We start from the raw sequence: 6,091 nt of genomic DNA, 5'->3' as shown, positions 1-6,091 counted from the left end.
ATATTTACTGTATTTTGACACATATATTTTTAACATTAAGCAGTATGCACAGACATAAAAGTCAAGTGCCCACCATTCGATTAAAAAAAAATTATGCATAGACAACTTGATATATGATACTTGATATAACTTGATCAACTTGATATAACTTGATATATTAAACTTGATATATGATATTACTTAGACCTTGAAATTTTAATGTTGTGCATTAATTGAATATTAAAGCTGTATTTGTAGCGATTTTATTATGTGACGAACATAGGCGTTTTCAAATATTTTGCTATATAATACTCCCCTTCCCCCCCTCTTTTTTTTTTTTTTTCATTTTTCCAATTTTCAAATTTTGTTTTAAGAAGAGGAATCATAGTCAATTTTCTGCTTAAATGCTTAACGCAAATAATAGCCATTTCACTTAGAAATCCTTCTGTTGATGATCCATTTCAAGCAGATTTTATTTAATGAACACTACCACAAATAAATTGTCTTCAACAGAGTGCTTCAGTGGTATTAAAGAGAATGATAATGCAGTGACTTAATTTCTAATATTCTTCAAATAACATTTTCTTTTTATATTCAAAAGCATTTATTTATTTTTAAAGATTTCTTAAAACAAATATTTCATAGTTTTTCTCTATTGAAAACCGTCCTATTGAAGTTAATGGCCAGCTTCTCATATTTTTTTATTTTATGGTTAAATCTTTCCTAGATTTGCATTTGACTGTCATCTAAGTAGGCACATCCTTCGCTACATATTTCGCTTTTTTGATTTGAAAATTTTTAACTACTTCGAGAAAACAGGAAATAATATTGTAAAAGGAATCTGATTCCTAGATTAGGAAAAATAATGAATGGCATCTCTAGATGCATGTTATGCATGTCATTAACTGATGTAATAGACATCAAAAAGTCTTCTCAAAACGTAACTGAACAAGGTTTTGTTATGAAATAGCCTACTGCAACATGGAAGACGCAGTAGATGACTAATACTTTTATAACAGCCATTAGAGTCGAGTGCATGATACCACTGAATATAGGCATAGTTCAATCCGGATTTCGAAACCTGGTGGATGGGTTGGCTGTGAGTGTGTTTTCCTAATTTACCTCTTGTTTAACGTAAATAAGAGTCACTTTCCCTTAGGAAGTCTTTTACAAAGTCATCCCTTCCTCTGAGCAGATAACTGTAGCTTACTTGGCCATAATCGATTAAACATCTTTGTAAAAAAACTTTAACATTAGCTACCGTCCAATAACTTCTTTTTAAATATATGGCGAATAAAATAAAATAAATAAAGTATGTAAGGTCCATAATATTTTTGGTATGACATTTTTCATTCCTCAAGCTCTTACTAAAAGCGTACTTTCCTTTAGTAAGGATTTTCTGAATAAGTCTTATGTCTCAGCAACAGTTTAAAAGTAAAGGTTGTATATAAAATGAAGAGTAGTATTAAAATAAATACTTATTTTTTACTATTATCCTTTTAATTAAAATACAGAGAAATCAAAATGTTTTTCCCTGGAGATCCAGAAAACAAAATACCGTGCTAACATCTATCTGATTATTCCGTTTATTTCCAAAAATCAATATCTCGTGTCTTTGATGTTTTTTTTTTACCCATGGAAACACAGAAATGCTTCAATACGTGCATCTGAATGAGTTTCCATGATAACATTGATTCCGGCACTGCTATTCAACTTCCAAAGCCTCGTTTTGCCGTCAATTTTTCTAATTTTTTACCTAGCGCGCCCAGTGAAAACACGTATTGACGCAATATTTCTTATCTTACTCTTTGATTTAAAATGCATTGCTAAAGATACAATTTTAGCTGTTACGAGCTGAAACTTCTCTATTGCTTGCTGAATTTCAAGTATTTAAAAAATAATAGCGAGATAAAAGGTAAGTAAATTTATTTTCCTTTTTTGTAACATCAAACATTTATATTATTCAGCATAAAAGCTCACTTTTTAATCATATCTGGAATCTTTATATCTGGGTTGATGTTACTTGTTTGAATACGCACTTGTTGCTCCCTATATTTGTATTTAAAGTTCTATTAGACTGAAGTAGTTAAAAAATTATCAGTTGTCAACCACATATTAAAAATTCATCAGGTATTAATCTGTCAAACAAAGAGTTATTTCTATTAAATAATTCAAATAATGTTGCCTTCAATGCTGATGCTTCTTCACAGTTTATATAGATTTTACCCTATCTGTATAAAGAAACAGAAGTACAAATCAAGCACACCTACTTGTTAGCACTACTCCTTTATATGTCGCTCAAGTGGTATAGTGGTTAGCGTCGTTGACTGCCTTGCCGAAGGGCCCAGGTTAGAATCCGGAGAAAGCATGGATGCTTGTAAATGTATAGTGTCCGTGCGGCATGGGGGCATTCTATATATGCGGCGAGCCGCAAGTCCTCTCGAGAGGTTGGTGGTAGGGGAAGAGAGGGCTGGTATACCCTCGGATCCGTCCGCCGGGGTGCTCTCTATCAAAATTGGGGGCGGGACTGAGCTAAATCGTACTGTCAGCTGTAAGGTGCTCAAGGCTGTTGCCAACGACCAGCTTAAACTTGCGCTCCTTGCCACGAGGAATTGCGTGGACTTAGGCTGACTATAGGTCAGACAAGTGAGCATTAGCAACAACATCTACTTTATAGAGCTTTAGCAATACTATTTCCATCTGTTTTAATTCTTTTGCAGACTAAGCAGTTAAACGTTTATCCAAGTACTTGATACATGAAGATTCTTTTCGCTATTTAAATGCGGTTTCTTCAGCTGCAAATGTTTTTCAAGATAATCACGAAGGTATTTCACCTTTAGTAAATATTCATTGGTATTAATGATGCGCAGTCAATTTTCAAATATTCACTGCTATTAGTAATGCTGAACAAAAACAATTAAAACTTCCGAAATTTTTTAACTCAATCTTAAATTAACAAACCGTGACCGAAACACAAGGGCTGAATAAAAAGAAGGACTACGCGTCGATCATTATGAAAATATTTTATTAAAGTGAGAACACTTACAGTCCTCAATATAATCGCTTACTCTTTTTATCTGCCAAATTACTAGAAAGCGTCGTATACCATCAGTACGTTCACTTTGTTGACGCTCTGCAGCCACCGCCCTAAAAGTGTGGATAACCTCCTCCTTTTTATCTATAGTAGTGAAATCTTTTCAGAATTATCGATGTGTTTCCACTACTTTTTATCCAAACTTTGTATTGTCTTAGCATATGAAGTTGTTTCAATCTTCTGCGATTAGTTATTTTAAATTTTAGTAACTCTTAACCGATGCCTATTTTACTCGTACTAATATATAACAAAAAAATAATGATTTCATTTAAAGTTAAAATACGCTTTCATTGAAATAGTTTATTTGAAATTCAGCTAAACAAAAACCATCATTATATATGAGCGTAACTATTTACTGAGAACTGGGGAACTATACGATGCCGGTTGAAAACCAGTATTCTTTGTAAAAATGTTCTCTGCGTGAAAAAGTGGTGCCGATATATCTATTGTATTGATTAGTCATGCTGAATAGATATAGTAGTTGTACTTTTTGCTGCTGAAGGAAAGCATTCCGTTCTCCTGCCTTCTTTTTTTGTTCTTTAATCTTTTAGCAGAAAATATACGATAATTAGTTAAACTATATGTGCTTAAAAATCTTTCAACGTCTTCTCATTATATGAGTCTATGAGTCTATGCATTTTATCTATGAGTTATGTATGTATTATCTATGAGTCTGTATGTATTTTCATCAACTTAATGCTCGTTTTATTATGGATATATCTAGTAACACGCAAACCCATATTTAGTACAGAAAACTGCTCTGTAACCGATAATTTAGTCATACGCAGCACGAATTTTGGTGGAGCAGTTAAAGTCCCATTTCCCACGAAATGCAGCTTTCGTTTCCAAAAATAAAAATAAAACAAAATAAATACTCAACACATCTAACTTACGAGACATCTATGGTCACACTTCGGTGAGCTTAAAAGCTAGTGGTAAAAATGCACCTTGGCGTAACGAATTCAAGACTCCTGATCTCATAAATTTAAATTCAGGTAAGGGATGCACTACTTTTCGTAGCTTTTTCACCGAATTTCATCTCAGTAAATATTCTCAAACGAGATTGGCACTCATCAGAAGTGAAGCTGCAACACCATGCAGACTGTGCGTGCTGCCAAGGAAAACATAGGTCGGGTACAGATGTCGGGAACATGCAAATGATTAACTTTTTAATTCAGTATCTCTTGTGGTCCCCATGGGTCTCTATATAGGTTCTCTGTATGATGTGATATATGATGGCGTGGGATATTATTCATCGCATTCATCGCGGCGGAGATACTTTCCATACTCAGTGGGATACCATACGGATTTAAAGCACTATCCCAGCGGAAAACACCATCTATCTAACAAACTATGATCAGGGTCACGATGGCAGATCAAATGGCATTTGGTGATATGCTAAACTTATAAAAGAGACAAAAAATCACTACAGTTCTTAATTAGATGGCAAATAATTTCTTCTGTGTAGTTAGTTATAAACTGATGTTGATTGTCTCAGTGAACTTCGATTTTATGCGGCTTTATCTCTTGGAGAAAAAATGCAAATTAAGGGGAATTTTTGACTTAACTACTGTCAAAGCAATTTATGGCTCGCTCATGATTTCTTTTACCCTAAATAAAACAATAATACATTATGACTTGTCTAAATAACTAAAAAACCGGTGTAATTTCCCTGGACAGTCTTAGAACCACGTCTGTGGACGAGCGCGCTTACTTATGGGTTACATTTCGTTAAATATAACACGGACTATTAAAAGCAGGCATATCTAAGGAAAAAAAAAAAAAAAAAAGAAAGAGAACAAAAGAAACCTCAAAAATAAAAAATAACAAAACACAATAAACCCAGCTTTAAAAAGCCGAAACGCGCGCCAAGTAAAACGAGACTTTTTCCTTTTGAATTGTAACAAGGCCTCAGCTATTTCAGTGAAGTCTTTAATGGAAGTTCTATCATGTGAACAAATACCAAGGAATGAAGATAATATATTGCAGTAGTCAGAGGAGGTTATTTTTTATAGCTATTATTTTAGTTTTCAGTCTCAATTCCTTTCTTTGATATTTTATATCCCAAGCAACGAAGTTCTGGGTTCGCGAACTTACACTTGGCGGCATTTACTTTTATTCCAGCTTCATTTACAAGCAAAAATACTTCATGTGAGTCTTTGATATGTTCGTCGATTCTTTCACTAGGAACTATTATATCGTCTCAATAGATATAATAGTTCCTAGTGAAATAATCGAATCACTTTCATGTATTCTTCCGAAGGACGGTCTTAAGATTACATCTATTGCGTGCTGGAAAGTGGTGGATGCTCCGCATAAGCTGAATGACATTCTCAAAAAGTGTAACCTTCGTCTTCCTAATAAAAGAAGTTTTCGGGACGTCTTCAGGTTTCACAGTAATTTGGAAATACTCAGATGTTATATCTAATGTTGTTACAAATGGTTTTGATTTAATTTTCCTAATAATATCTTCAATTATGGGGAGGGAATAGACAGAATACTTAGTTATACTATTAAGTTCTTTGTAATCAATGGTGAAATGACATGCTTTGCAGTTAGCAGTTGTGAGATCATTTTTTTTTTACACATTACCACTGGGCTAGCGTAAGGACTGCTTATGGATATTATTATTTTATTCCTTAACATTTCATGGATGTGCTCCTGGACTGTTTTCTCCTTTATTTTATCGAAGCGATAGTTTTGATTTCACCGGGTTCGCGGTTCCCGGTCTCTGTACTGTGGATGACAATATGTATGCAGTCTAGACAATCGGAAAACAAATTTAAAAACTGACGTACCAATTCTTGACAGTTTTCATTTTTATGCGCATAAAAGTGGTTCAGTTCGGCTTCCGGAGGCTGTGTTCGTCTCTTCTCCAGCTTGTCCATATCCAGCTATAAAATAGAATCCTAAAAACTTAATTAAACCCCTGCCGCCTTCAAAACATCTAACCTTAAAATTTTGTTAGCTTCAAGATTTTTCACGATAGTTAAGACCATCTTTAGTTGTTCATGTTTA

General features: G+C 33.9%; 1 protein-coding gene across 1 annotated transcript in view; it reads left to right on the top strand.

Annotated features, from left to right (window-relative positions):
- Positions 1-1,740: 1,740 nt before the first annotated feature.
- The window catches only part of IFT43 (intraflagellar transport 43), a 95,462-nt gene continuing 91,111 nt past the window's right edge, over positions 1,741-6,091 (top strand). The window contains exon 1 of the mRNA XM_085810062.1: positions 1,741-1,894. The gene's annotated coding sequence lies outside the window, so the exon portion shown is untranslated. The remainder of the gene's footprint in view (positions 1,895-6,091) is intronic.

The sequence above is a fragment of the Stegodyphus dumicola genome, chromosome X2 (assembly GCF_044657685.1).
Source record: "Stegodyphus dumicola isolate Sdum_Otavi_A_Nest chromosome X2, ASM4465768v1".
Lineage (NCBI taxonomy): Eukaryota > Metazoa > Arthropoda > Arachnida > Araneae > Eresidae > Stegodyphus > Stegodyphus dumicola.
The sequence above is the reverse complement of the archived record's forward strand: the minus strand, read 5'-3'. Positions and strand labels throughout refer to the sequence as shown.